Source organism: Clinocottus analis, unplaced genomic scaffold (genome assembly GCF_023055335.1).
Source record: "Clinocottus analis isolate CAN_PGR_092001 unplaced genomic scaffold, fCliAna1.0.p SCAF_19, whole genome shotgun sequence".
NCBI classification, from domain to species: Eukaryota; Metazoa; Chordata; class Actinopteri; order Perciformes; family Cottidae; genus Clinocottus; species Clinocottus analis.
Window position 1 is genome coordinate 15,705,549 of NW_027175920.1, and position 14,828 is coordinate 15,720,376.

The window sequence follows — 14,828 nt, forward strand, 5'->3', positions numbered from 1 at the left end:
CCGCCAATCATGTGTGGCATCAAGCTAGGGATATGACAATTGATATTTTCATAACTTGGGGCGCTCTCTCTCGTCACTTTCGAGTCCTTTGAGTCATATTTGTGGTTGACGTCAATATTTATGGTTGAATTGTGTTATAAACATGTAAAATAGACTTATATGCGCTTGTAAAGCCAGGCTCCGCAGTTTTTTTTTCTATATCACATCAGTGGATCTGGCGTTTCTTCATGGGAGTACAAGGACTTTGAGAGTGAGGAAGAACTCCTGATGAAGAGTTCTGCCCCCATTTTTGGGGTCACCCGGGGTTTTTAAGGGTCAATGTGTGAGTTTCGAGTTCCAGATGTACTCAGAGTGTCATAGTTGCAGCTGAGGGTAACTATCCAAGTTATGTATTTGACAATTTGGGATTGGAGATGTGTTGATAAATGAGGAAACATCTATTTTTGTTTCACTCTCTGGCACGAGTAGACTACTTTGGCAGGATCAGAACGCCACACGTTGGCTGAATGCTAGTTGCTCTAGCTAGATGCAACTGAAGGTCCATCTTCCTCTCAGCAAAGTAGTACTGATGGCAGGAAGGATGAAATGAAAAATACAAGTGTTTTTAGTTGAGACTACAGTGACTCACTATCGCCTCTGAGACGACAGTCTTTATTCATATGAGTAACTGGAGCTTCCTGCATGATAGCCAGAAACACTACCGTCTGACACACACTCCTCCATGTTTTTACATGGGGCGACTGTCTGTCCTTTATGTCGGCTGGCACTCAGTTTCCTCCAAGGGGGATTAACTATGTTTTTTCATTGTATTGTAAAGGCACACTACTTTCTACATTGCTTCCAAACGCTGGCAGTCAGTGTACGTTTTAAACTGTAGATTTGATTGATTTGAATGTAATGCCAGGAATACTGGTTTAGGGAAGACAGTAAATTATTGGTTTACTGTCATGGCTTGTTTTGGTTTGTTTGGTCTTTGTTGATTTTCTTGCTCTGACATGGTCCTTTAGAATGGAACACATAGAAATGAGGATGAAGAAAAGGAAGTGCACGGAGAAAGTAAAGGATACAAACTTGGCATTATTGGGCATGCTCTGCCTCTTCTGCTCCTATCTACCCGCCCCATCCCTCCCTGTAGCCCGGTGGTGGTGTGGTGTGGACTGGCAGGGACAGGCTGGCAGGTGGTACATTATACCCGGAGTGAGAGCGAGAGAGAGACAGAAAGAGAGAAGGAGAGAGAGAAAGAAGAGTACTTATGGAAGGGGAACAGAGGCAGAAGGAAATAAAACCAGTTTTGTGTGACAGAAAGAAAATTAAGTGGCATAGAGGCTGTTGGTGTGTGTATTTGTGCTCCTGTGCAAGGAGGTTTCTGTATGTGTGTTTTGTGTTAAAAAGTTGTGGAGAAAGGAAAAACAAAAACAGCTGAAGATGGGAAAAAAATATTTGAAAAAAGAGGGAAAGGTAAAGAGAAGGTTGAGAAATGCTGAAAGACAAAGAGTGACGAATTGCTGACATTGAGGAGAACGAGAGGTGAGCAAGAAGAAACATTACGTGAAGATGGTAGCAAGATAGGGTGAAAAGAGTGAAATGAATTGCTAAGTTAAGTGAATTGCTATTAACGATAGTGAAAAAAGTGTGTGTCGAGGGTATTACTGTAGGTAGTGCAGCATCTCTTAAGGGCCCAGTCATACCAGCCTTTATATCATTTCAACCTGCTCAGTTCTACTTTGATGAAGTTTGGCATATATGCCGTGACATCGTTAATCTTTTAGTGAATAGAGATGAAATAGCACCTCAACCTTACTTTTTTGGCGTATTGAGTAACCTGCTTCACAAAAGTTATGTTCTTCAGTCAGCGAGGCAGGAATTGATAAAAACTTGTCTTGAATGAACTGCTAACCTTGGGGATTATTGCTGATGGCTAATCTGCTCGTTCGCTACATCAGCTCGATAGTTAGATACGCAGCAGTCAATGTGTCAACTTCCAGCACCATATCGTCTGCATCTCATTTCAGTTATTCTATTTTGTTTTGAGCGAGCTGTGAGTAGATCTGCTGCGATCAGCTGAAGATGATCAGGAGCCTGGGCACATCCCTTATGCTTGCTACTAGGGACGCAACTAGGTTTGCAAAATTCCGAGAATATTCAAAGTTGGAAACTTTCCACGGGAATTAACGGGAATAAACTGGAAATTTTGGGGTAATTTAACTGTATTTACCTTGTTTAAGCAGACATGCATGCAAACATTGATAATACAACTTTCAAAAATTACATTTTTGAGTTTTTTGACATTTTGTGAGTCAAACTTTATTCTATCATCAAACAACGAAAACATGAACGTTGAATAAAAAAAAGGTGAATTCCATATGATCACCACCCCCTAGCACAAATATCTTTCTTTAGTGTTTTTCCCTGAATCCTTTCAGGTCTAAATGCTTTCTTCCTGGACCTACATGAACTAGTTCAGTTCATAGTTCATAATTTTAAAAATTGAACTAAGTTCACAGCTCCAAAAAATGAACTAGTTCAGTTATTTTGTTCAATATGTTGCAGCTATATTTGAAATCTCTATCTGGCTGCAGTACCGCTCTTGGCCTCTACGCAACTCGGCGCTCTCACACTCTCCAGGCGTCGGGCTGAAACGTTTAGACGCAACACTGATGACAAAAACGTGAAAAACAACAGAATGTTTTGTGTTTACGTTTATGTTTCTGCAGACGATGTCCCAACCAGCTGCATTCAGGGTCCAGCTGAGCTCGGCGTGCAGAGTCTTGTTCTCAACTACATTTAAGTTCCCTGTTATAGGCTTTTGCAAAAAAACTTCGGTACATTTTTTTTTTCAAAATTCCTGTGGAAACTTTCCGGAAATTTACCGGAAGCTTTCCGCCCCTTTGGAACCCGAGACGCAACTAAGTTATTTTTATTTGTGTTGTCTGTCGTGAGTGTCTTGGGGTGAGGTAACAGCAGCTACTGTAGCTCACTGCAAGTTCAACAACGTTGGCTGTTTCAGCAACAAGCAGCATGTGTGTCTCTCTAAGCCACGCCCCCCACTGCTACAGCATCCGGCTGTCAGAGCTACTTTACGTATCGCATACTGTCACTAACCGCACTCGCTGGATCAATATAATCTTATCTGAACACAAAAGAAAGTCAACATCACGCCTTGTTTCATGTGTTTTTTTCATCTATGACGGTTTGATATCTGGAAGAGCTGGTAAACGCAAATGATGTGTGCCACATGTGCAGCAGGCCGATGGCACGCACACAAACCACGGAGAGAGGAGAGCTTTTGGCATACTTTCATTTCAATGAAGTTCAGCATCCAGTTCTTAGAGCCAATGAATGAACAGCAAATGATTGTCTGCTGTGCCACACTCTGGTGTTACCGGGTGTTTCACTGTCTCTCTCTCTCTCTCACACACAAACACACACACACACACACACTATTCACTGATACACACATTTACTCATTATTTGCGTTTGACTTAATTACATGAGCTCTTCTTCAGTTGCTAATGCATACAAAAACCTAACCAACCAACACTCCCATGCATCCACACACACAGAGACACACACACACGCACAAACACACACACACACAAACCACGGTATCAGTCACGGGGCAAGCCAGCTGGCAGCCAGGGCAGCCCCACATCACCATTACCATAGGAATCCTCAATCACTGGGACCTGCTGGTAATGGAGTAGTGCTGGAGAGAAAGTGTGTGTGCATGGGTGTGTATGTGTTTACATGAATGAGTGAGTGCAGTAATGTGGCAAGGGAGAGAGAGGGAGAGAGAGAGGGAAGGAGAGTGAGCCTCAGAATAGCAGGGGAAAGAGAGGAGTGGTTGTGCTGTCTGTGTTTATTTTCAGTGTGGTGTGTTTTTCAAGCTGAAGAGAGAATTACAACCTGCTCTTGCTTTACCTTCGACCCAAATTAAGCTAATTCATAATACAACACTGTCCTCTTGTCTTCCCCCTCTCCTCCACCAGACCTCAATCTTTGCATTCTTTCATCCGTGTATCCTTCCAAGGTTGATTTTCTCTTGCTTTAAGACCAATGGGATGAGCATTTCATGCATGAAATGACTAGTCTGGCTCCCCTGGTACCTCTGTACTGCACACACACACACACGCACACGCACAGACGCACACGCACACACACACGATCCAGTGATGTACATACATCCTGGTGTTATGGATTTAATGATTTCCCCGGAGCGAGCATTAGACAGACGACATGTATGTATCACCAACTACATCAACTGTGGCTCCCTTGACCTTGCAGATTATTGCTCTCCTCGGCAGCATGGAGGAGTGCACTCGTGTGTTTGTGTGTGTGGCTTTTTCTTTAAGTGTATGTATACAGTATCTTCAATTAGAGCAGATGGGTTCACTATTGATCTGTTTCATAGAAGACACGGGATCTGAAACATGCTCCATCCCTCACACTCACGCAGCCAAACTGCTGCTTCAGTAGAAAGACGCCTCTTGGCCATTTGAACTGTAGCATTAAAGAATGTCCCCCTTTCTTCTTGGTGTTTATTCACACAGACATGACACACGTGTGCCATGTCTTTGTGAATCATAGTGATGTGAATACATAACCGGTGTAGTGAGAGCCCACAGTTGTGTTGTGTCCTTGGATCAAATCTGTCAGAGAGTAAAAGGAGGCAGAGTAAAAATGGTGTTGATTTCAAGACAAGACAGAGAAAAGAGACGTGATGAAACCGCTCTCCAGTGCTACAACACTGGTGTCATTGACAGTGCTCGTTCCATGCATGGTTTCTTTTCAAAATAAACTTCCAAAGTAGGTTTACTTTAAGCTGTACATGGTTGGCTTTCGGCAACAACACTATTAACACAAGTCAACGGGACACACACAGCAGTCACCCTGACGTCCTCCTGAAGTGGACTTTCTTGCTCTTTGTACCATGTCAGTTGGTCAGACTGCCTGATGATGAGGGGTTTACATTGGAGCTGGTTGAAAGCCTCGTGTGTCGCATGCAGACGCTGAGGGACTCGGACTCAACTGCAGTATTTGACAAGTCGGGAGGTTGGAATCAGAGGAACTCTATCCAGCATCAACAATCTCTTTAATGGTTGAAAATACATCCTCTTGGATATCTCTTGCGGGATTATTAACTGCGTAACTTTGCATAACTTCCTTACAAATAAAGGTTTTCTTTGGGATCGAAAATAATCCAGAACCCATAAAATACCACCAAATATCAATGAGACACAATGTATTGTGACACAGGCCACTGTGAGAAGGAAGTGCAGGTGGACCGTCAGACCCTGACACGCTCCACCAGAGAGGTAAACATGGAGGTGTGCCGTGTGGTTGAGCCACGAGGACGATCAGCTCCGTCAGAGCGCCGACATGATGAATGATGGGATTTCTGAGTCAAATGGCTTTTTCTGAACGTCTTTCTTTTCATATCAGAACTGCACGAAGCAGTGAGCGCCATCAGCATCCTCACTTAACCTTTGACATGCGCTCTACTTCCAAAGTGTTGCTGTTCTCCATCTCTCTATACATATCCATATGTCCTGTATTTCAGTGGTTGCATGTGGCAAACAGAGAGTAAACAGTGCGACATGCTAACCGATGTGGACAGAGGCATATGGTGCTCTCCCAGGCCACGCAGGAGTAATGCAGTTGTATTTGCTTCCTGTTGTTTCAATCTGATTTAACCAATATTTGTACATTCTGAATAATTCAGTGGATTTTCTCCCTGTTGCAAAGCGCAGAGCCTTAAATCTACATGTATAATTGAACATATTTATGCTAATCTAATTGTTTTACAGTTAGCTGGCTTTGTAGCGCTTAGTCTCCGGGATAAACAAGCGACACGAGGAGAAGGCGGCGCGAAGCTTAGCGACCCCTCCCTCGCCGGCCGGCGGCCCCACGGGGAAGCCTCTCAAAGCAGCTGTTGACAGAGGCGAGCCGAGAGAGCTGATTCCAGGCGGGGGAGAGTGGCACATTTCCAATCTCACATAAGAACGGGCTTTGAAGCAAACTGTGCACCATACTGCGTTCACATTACACTATTTGTGTTTCGTGGCAATTTGAGTTAAGGCCTTAATGCCGGCAGCTGAATGCCAAGTTGATTCTCTTGCTCTGAGGCACCAGTCGGATTGTGATTTATTGCTCAAAAGCCTCTTACGACAAGAACGGGAGAATACACTGAATATCTGCGGCGGTTGCAGAGTGTCTCTGGCTTCGTTACAGTTCAAACACTCGTGTCACCAGTAGGGATGTAGTTATAACCCACACTAGACCCGCATGGCTCGACTGGGGGGGGTCATTTTCTCGATTATACATAATTTCTTAAATTCACTTGCATGTGATACATACACATGTGTTTCACATCTAAAATTGCAGAACAATCTCAGCTCTCTATGTGATGAGGCACCGTTGTCATAAGGCACACGTGTAAAGTGATAATATGGCCCTAAAGCTGAACAATTGACACTCTGTTTTAGAAATTCTTCATATCTCTTGTGAAAACATACCTTTACTCAGGTCAAACTGTTTTGGTGCTTGAAATTGTTTTCCCAAAAGATCTTAGCTCCACAACAGCAGTGGAATATATGAATCAAATGGTCGACACATGTACATAAATGTCTTTAACCAGATGTATTATTATATGTTGGAGATGATGAGCTGTGGGTGGTGATCTGCTGCAGCGGTGCTGTATGTTGTCCTCTGGGCAGCTGTGAATGCTCTCTGTAGAATACATCACTAATAGTGTAACAACATGAACGTGGTCACTATCTGACCTCCCACTCTGCTGGTGTTGAATCCACATGCTGTGACTTTGTCCAGCTCCACTACGCCTCTCTGTTTGTCAGCCTGTGTCTTTGCTCCGCCTCCTTCACTTGGAAGTGTGTGTTCATTTAAATGTGTGTACAAACATGTGCAATCTTTCATATCTCAATTTAAAATCTGGCCTCCTCATCACAAGCTGGGACTGGAGGGGCTTCCTGTCTGCTAATTGGCTGGCTCATCAGCAGAGGGGGATGATTCAGCGCTCTCTGGCTCCGCCCTCCCCTTCACGGTGCCTTCCCGTTTACCATACCTTAGTGAACCGTTGCGTAATCTGCCGTGTACACACTCCATGGGGGTGGGTGATGTTGGCGACTTCATGCTGCCCACAGTCAGGGTACACGGTGGGGGGGTTGAGCTAAAAAAGGAGCCCTGGTTGGCGTGGCTGTGGCCCTGCTGGAGCCCTGCTGGGCCTCGGGGCTGTTGGTACTGGATCAAAGTTCTGCTGGCCGGGCAGCCATGCCGGTTAAACTGACAGGAGCAGGCAGACCCACCTTACCAGCTGTCTTGGTTACAGAGCCAAAGGGAGAGGCGAGGGGGAGAGGAAGCGAGAGAGGAAGCGAGAGAGGAAGCGAAAGAGGAAGGGAGGCATGGCGGAAAAGTAGAGGGATGAGATGAAAAGGGGGAACAAGGCAGGGGGGGTGAAGAAATAAACTAAAATGCTAATAAAAGGTGAGAGGGAAGGGAGTAATGAAAAAGATTTGTGTGAGCAGAAAGATGGAGGAGACATCAGAGCTAAGAAAAAGGGCAAACAAGGGATAAATATGTGAGGGTTGCTGAGCAGAACGGGGGAATGGAAGAGGGGGAAAAGTGCAGATAAGAATGAAAGAATGAAGAGAGACAAAAAAAGAAGTTCAGAAAGAGAACTGACAAACAGACGAAAAGAGAGAATCTTAAAATCAACAGGGATGAAAAATAAAGAGGGAATGACGGTGCAGAGAGGAAGAATGAAGGAAGGAAAAAGTTATGGGTAAAAAGGGAAAGAGGTGGAGCAAAGACACGAGTAATGGAGAGACAACATAGAGGAGGGAAGATGGAGTGGGAAGAAAATACTAGAAAAGGAGGACGGTGATGAAAGGAAGGTGGAGGTGAAGATAATGTTAATGTGATTGCAGAGTCGGAATGATTGGTAACAGAGTAATATACACAGAGAGAGAGAGAGAGAGAGAGAGAGAGAGAGAGAGAGAGAGAGAGAGAGAGAGAGAGAGAGAGAGAGAGAGAGAGAGAGAGAGAGGGCCGTGATACAGCAAAGGATAAAAAGTAGAGAGAGAAAAACGACTGCTGAAGCTAAAAAGCACGGAGTCAAGTGATCTGGAGGCCTGAAGGTAAACTGTAAGTGAATCAAGGATGTGAGATGATATCGAGGCCACGTAGCTGCGAGTGTTTGAAGGATTCTTCGCACGCCCACGTGCTCACACACTGGTGCTCACACACTGGGCCTCATGTGCTCTTATCTGTAGGGGGATGAGCAGCAGTCCCAGGAAGCCCTTATTGTCTTTTAACATGTGGCCCGGAGCCAGAGGGAGAGGACTCTCTCTCAACAGGCTGAGGCGTGCTCACACACACACACACACACACACACACACACACACACACACACACACACACACACACACACACACACACACACACACACACACACACACACACACACACACACACACATCGTGCTGCACGCTGGAGATCACTCAAACAAGCTGGGTGGATTTCACTGTTCTCAAAGAAGCAGGCAGTACCTGTTGGACGTGCTGTTGAAGCCTTGAGTTTGGTGTTTTGTATGTTGCCATCTTGGTTTTTGACATTCACCATCCTTGATTTTTGTCCACCGTGTTGGTTTCGGCTGTTCCCATCTTAGTGGAACCAGAAGTGTAGAGTACAACCGAGCGCTGAGGATGATATTTTTATGCGACCAACAGGTTTTTATTATTTAAATCTCCACACATGTGACGGATGAGCCAAGGGGTATCTTGTTGTGGTTCTGGTGTAGCCATGGGGTATCCGGACCAAGACTTTGTGCGCTGCTTATTGTTTACAGTCCGATTAGCAACTCAAGCTACGAGACAGGAGTTGCAATTGCAAATCGAGGTTTACGACTGCTTCACAAGCGGATGCTAATCCAATGAGAAACAAAGTCATCCTTTTTCTCCTCTTTTTATCTCCACACTACATTTTTACTTTGACCTGTAATCAGGCAAAGCCCGCTGCCTACATGTGAGGGCAGAGCCTGTTTATAGAGATTAAAATTAACATTCATGAAGTGGAAACACTCTGTGAAATGGTTAAAGTTCAAACTCCAGACAACGTGATAACCATCGGTCAACTAGAAGGTAGCCCCGCCCCTAAAGCGTCCCCTGCTTCATGGTCTGTTTGACTCTAAATGAGCATCATTTACTAAATGAACATGATGCTGTACTGAAGAAGACTTGCAATGGAGACCATAAACCCATCCAATAAGAGACAGAGACAGGGCTTTCCATCTCTCCACATGTACACGACTGAAAAGTTCCTTCTTTCTAGTGACCATTCAGTTCCATTTGGCTGATGAAGACTGTGAGATGCAGCTGAAAGCTGGACTTTAGAGTATTTTATTGCAAGAAGTGTGCTGCTGCTGTGTGCTGTGTGTAATGTAGCAGTGTGCATCGCTTTATGTCAAGTGTCTTTTTATTGCTGCCGCGCCGGTGAAAGCCGTGCTCATTGTGTTTTCAGGGTGTCCGTCTCAGCGATGCCGGGGAGGAACTTCTTTAAACTTGGAACAAACATCGACTTGGACTCAGAGATGAACTCGTTTGAATTTGGTGGTCAAAGGTCAAGTTCTCTCGTGAATGTGTTTTTTTTTTCAAACGCCTTGAGGGAATTTCTTCCAATTTGGGTTCTTTTATAACCGTAATCTCTCTTAACAATAAGAACGGTTTAGAGTTGTGTGGACAAAATATGTTTTGGGCCATAAGTCAAGAATTCAGAAGCTAAGAAACAATGTCTAAACCAAACTTGACTGGTTGGTGGTGGTAAATGACTGCCAAGCGGTAATCCCGCCACAAAAAAAGTCATATTTCTGACAACAACAACAACAAAAAGCCATAATTATGAAAAAATAATTAAATAATAATAATCATGACTAAAAAAAGTCAGAATTATGACTTTTTCTTTTTTTTGTGGCAGAAATGGGCTTCCATAGTTTTGATACTGTCACTGGTTGGAAATATTTCAAGACATTTACCTTCAGAAGTCAAATAAGTGATCACATTTTTACTACACATCAATAAACTATTAGTTCTACACTTTCTGTCATTAGTGCAACACGGTAAAGCTAAATAAGCAGAGAGTCAGCGCTGCTGATGTTTGTGTCCCAAGCACGAGCTGCTTTATTAGGCTGCTGCTCACAGCGGCATGCGGGGGTGTGTGCATGTGAGTCTGTTTATACTGCAGGGAAGGTTAGTGAGCGTAATTGAATCATATTACTTCCTCCACATGGCTTGTCAAGGCCCTTTTTATGACTTGGAGCTAATCCATAAGGATGCTTAACATTGATTTAGCCATGCATTGATAAGTTACACCAGGATGCAGAATGGCAAAAAGCTCTCTGAGCTTAAATATCGCAAAACAAACATTTGGTAGCGAAGGAGAAGAAGAGGGCAACTTTGTATCCACTGCTGCAGAATTGCTGCTGTCTAATACATGAAGGAAAAAGAAACTCAGCATAAGCAATAACCCAACCCGTGCACCTCTGGTGACGAACTCACTCTCCATGTCCACTGATCGTGTGCGGTTGCATCACATGATGCAAGGCAGACTGTGTTAAGCCGAGCTCTGCAGCGTGGAGTCTCCACAGCCGTGTTGTCAGTCCTACCTGGACACAGAGCAATGCCTGCTTTCCTATTGCACAAGTTCCTATTAAAATATTTAAGTAGGTGATTCAACACCGAACCCATTGGTTGAGTTTATCAAAATCCCTTTACTGCAGCAGGAAAAAGGCTCTTTACAGGCTGTGGATGCTGCGGAACCGCTGTTTAAATCTCTGCTGTAGTTAGCTAAGATGCTGTCCTAGACACATTAGTCTCCAGATGACTGGCTGGTAATAGGAAACTATAGCAGCTCATCCATGGGCTTTTATTGGCCTTTAAGATTTTCATCAGCAGTTATTAGTAACAGTGCTGACCAATCCACTGCTTGGCTTGATGGGCTGTGAAGTCTTTATTGGCTCCTTCGGATCGCTTGATGAGGAGCGCAGGAAGTTCCTCATCCCGCTCAGTGTGGAAAGGGCTCTGGCTGGACGGTACTTTTAATATTTTAGGCGTTTAGCTGACATTAATCCGAGGTGCTGCTCGGCTGTAGAATGAGCCGCAGCGCATCGGATGGCCTGTGTGATGGAAGCAGCCGGTGGTCAGAGCGTTATTAAAGCTCAGAGGGTGTGATGTCTACATGCTGCTGCGGAAGCTTCCCCACATGGTCAAGTTTAGTTAGTCGTGAAAATAGTCTGTGACATCACAGGCGTCGTGTCTCCTCTGGTTCACACAGAGCGGCTCACTTTGTGGAGAGTTACCTTCAATTCAAGATACAGTTGGATGAAGTAGAAATGCAATTACAAGACACTTCAATATTTAAAGTTTATTAAATATTTATTTGTTACAGCAACGTTGGCCATTATATAAAAATAAAGTAAAGTATGTTAAGCTCACGTTGAAGTCATTAACGCTCTGCATGTTGGAAGCCCTTATAAGGGGTTCATAGGGATATCATGAAGGAATTATCATAAACTAATTGAACTTCTGCTTCTTCTTTTTTAAAGGTATTCATGTTCTGTGGGACAGTACTCCTGAAAAGTATTTCTCACTCCATATATTGCAGTCCAAAAAAAAAGGCACATATGGAAACATACTGGATGGGAGGAGACACAATAAAATAGTTTTACGGTAACAGAATTATTTGAATGCCCCACGCACGCAAACGTGTTAACTCGATATCGCAGAAACAACACAACCGTATAAAGAATATCAGTGTTTCACCAGGTTTAAAGCTTCATGGAGGGGGGACCTCGACGACACCGGCAATGACACAAACACCAAAAAGCATTACTTTTTCTGTAAATAACATCATTTTGTGACTCCGTCTGTGCTTTTAAAAATAACAGAATAAAGAACAATAACTTTCAATTCAACCAAATTGCCCCGTCAGACCACAAAAAAAGAAAACAAAATTGCAATCACTTAAAACAATAAAAATAAAGTTCTAAATGTGCAAAAAAATAAATTATATGTACTTAATAGGTCATTTTGAAAAAAACTAAAATCAAATTGCAGAACAGAACAGAATGACACTGCAGATGTGTTGCATCAGGTTGTATCAGTGTTGGTGCTGCAGTGAGCTGCTTTCCTCTACAAATATTTATAAAACACGGTTGTTGACTTGATACGGCTGCTCTCAGTTCATGCTCCATGTTGAGATGAGATCTTTTCCAGTTTTGAGAGACGGAACAGCAGAAAAGACGACTTCATAGAGACTTTGCGGAGACTGGCTTTTGGCAAAACGCCCAAAATCGACGAGTCGCGCATGCGCAACGGAATGTGTTAACCGTAAACATTTACCTGACAATAGCTGGTATTTACATGTACAGTACTGTACTTATTAATTACTTAGTCCGTGTACTTTGTAACGTGTGAAGCCAGCAGCTCATTGTTGGAACAAGACACCAGCACTTTGGCTCGTTTCACTTGGAGCAGGAGAGCTGCTGCAGGTCTGAGAGCTGCTCTGGGCTCAGAGAGCTGCTCTGGTTCAGAGAGCTGCTCTGGGTTCAAAGAGCTGCTCTGGTTCAGAGAGCTGGTCCGGGTTCAGAGAGCTGCTCTGGTTCAGAGAGCTGGTCCGGGTTCAGAGAGCTGCTCTGGTTCAGAGAGCTGGTCCGGGTTCAGAGAGCTGCTCCGGGTTCAAAGAGCTGCTCTGGGTTCAGAGAGCTGCTCTGGTTCAGAGAGCTGCTCTGGTGATCCTTGCAGGAGGGCTACTCTTGCAATCTTCTACCTGGGAGCATTTAAAATGCAGATATAGTTGTCTGCTTTTCATGCTACATATTTGTCTCCGCTCTCTGCTGCTGTGTGCTCGTCGCTCACCTGTGTGCTCGTCGCTCACCTGTGTGCTCGTCGCTCACCTGTGTGCTCGTCGCTCACCTGTGTGCTCGTCGCTCACCTGTGTGCGCTCACGTGTCTCTTCGCATCGGAGCTGAACAACGCCGTGCGCGATACAGAGCGCAGAGGAGAAGTGTTCACGCGACCTCGTAGAGACAGAAATGACGAGCTGTCGTGTAGATCCCGTCAATAAAATACGGCCTTTAGTTTGTTTAATAATAAACCAGGTGGAGACCTGTTCTCTAGGAAAGATGACCTTAAATGACGTGTTGTGATCTGGAGATATAGAGGAAGTTACAAGGAGGCGGGGTTATTTCAGGGGGGCGCCCCGCCCCCTGTTATAATGGTAGGGGAAACACTGAATATTTATTTCTTCACTCAGGACAAGCTTCCAACAGGCCGAGCAGGAAAAGGTGGAGGACAGGAAACAGGAATCATAACCGGGATCATAAAAGTGTCACAGGACTGAGCAGCGAACACAGCGCCCGACACGCAGAAACCAACAGCACGATGCAACAAGCAGAGACACAAACAGGGCTCAATACAAGAGGAAGAGGATTGGACACAGCAGGAATCAATCAGACAACTCACACACCGTCACACAGGCAGGAAGTGCAGGGAACACACAGGACTTCAAAATAAAACAGGAAACAAGACAAACCTGCATCGTGACAGGAAGTCCTTCATCCTCTACTTGGACTCAATTATGAAGTGATTACAATGTTGCGGTCAAAGGTCACCGAGATCTCACAACACACGCCTTCGGCCATCACTCAATGAATCATACGCTGGTTATGACAATTTCACGCGCATGTCTAATCAGATACATTAATGCAGCGATGACATTTTGGACCGACATGAATGTTTTTAACTGCAGTTGTCCCGTTTAGTGGCACAGTGTGGAGAGAGCGATATGAATAGTTTCTGTCTTATTCATGTAATGTGCTGCAACTCTGTTTGGTTCATTCTGGTCACATGACATCGATTGCTTCAGTCCATCCTCCTCTGTTGCTCTATGAAGGCTTCTCTCTTTCTTTTCCCCGTCACAGCTTTTCTTTGGGTCCCATGTGAGGTCCCAGGACAGAGGATGTCGTATGCACAGATTGTAAAACACTCCGAGGCAGATTAGTGAAATTTGGGCTCTACATAATATATTTAATTGAATAGATTTGAGTTGAGTAGAGGCTGATGTTAATCTGTGACGAGGTTCATGACTTCAGTAGCTTTTAATAAGCTGGACCTCGTGGGCCTCCTGACCAATGGGTGACCCTCGATCCCAGCAGACAGGTGGACATGTGACAACATCAGGAGCACGTGTGTGAATGAGTGAACGATGGCTGAATTGCATTCAGTTTTTAGGGTCCCTGTGTTGTTCCTGCCGGCTCACTGTCACACTGTCACGACTTACTAAGCCTCTGAGACCAACGTTAATGTGCTTTTCTTGGTTTGACAAGTCCAAATATCTCCCGTGAAAAAGGATTATTTGCACATAAGGCCGGTCTGTCTGGCATCACATACATAAAACTATAAGCCTCTATATCTTGCAATGTTTTTTATCCTTATCCCTCTCTCTCATGCGCTCTCCCTTTATTTCTACACACACACACACACACACACACACACACTCCCAGTGGATAAGGCGTTGGTACTCAGAGCTCTCGGGGGATGGGGAGTGATAAATACTGGGAAGTGAGCTACTGCTCAGAGAGAGAAAGCGGTTCAGGAGGGGAGGAGGCGATAAATTGGTCTGGAGTGGGAGTGTACTGGGCAGATCCAACTCTAAAGATGACAGAGGGTGCACGTGTGTGTGTGTGTGTGTGTGTGTGTGTGAGAGAGAGGTGTGTGTGAGAGAGACCCTGCTCTCAGACCCCAGGTCTCCAAACACAT

The 14,828-nt window shown here is 44.6% G+C and overlaps 1 protein-coding gene across 3 annotated transcripts in view; it reads left to right on the forward strand.

Moving 5' to 3' along the window:
- The window catches only part of rbfox3a (RNA binding fox-1 homolog 3a), a 482,822-nt gene that overhangs the window by 296,681 nt on the left and 171,313 nt on the right, over nucleotides 1-14,828 (forward strand). The gene's annotated exons all lie outside the window — the stretch shown is intronic.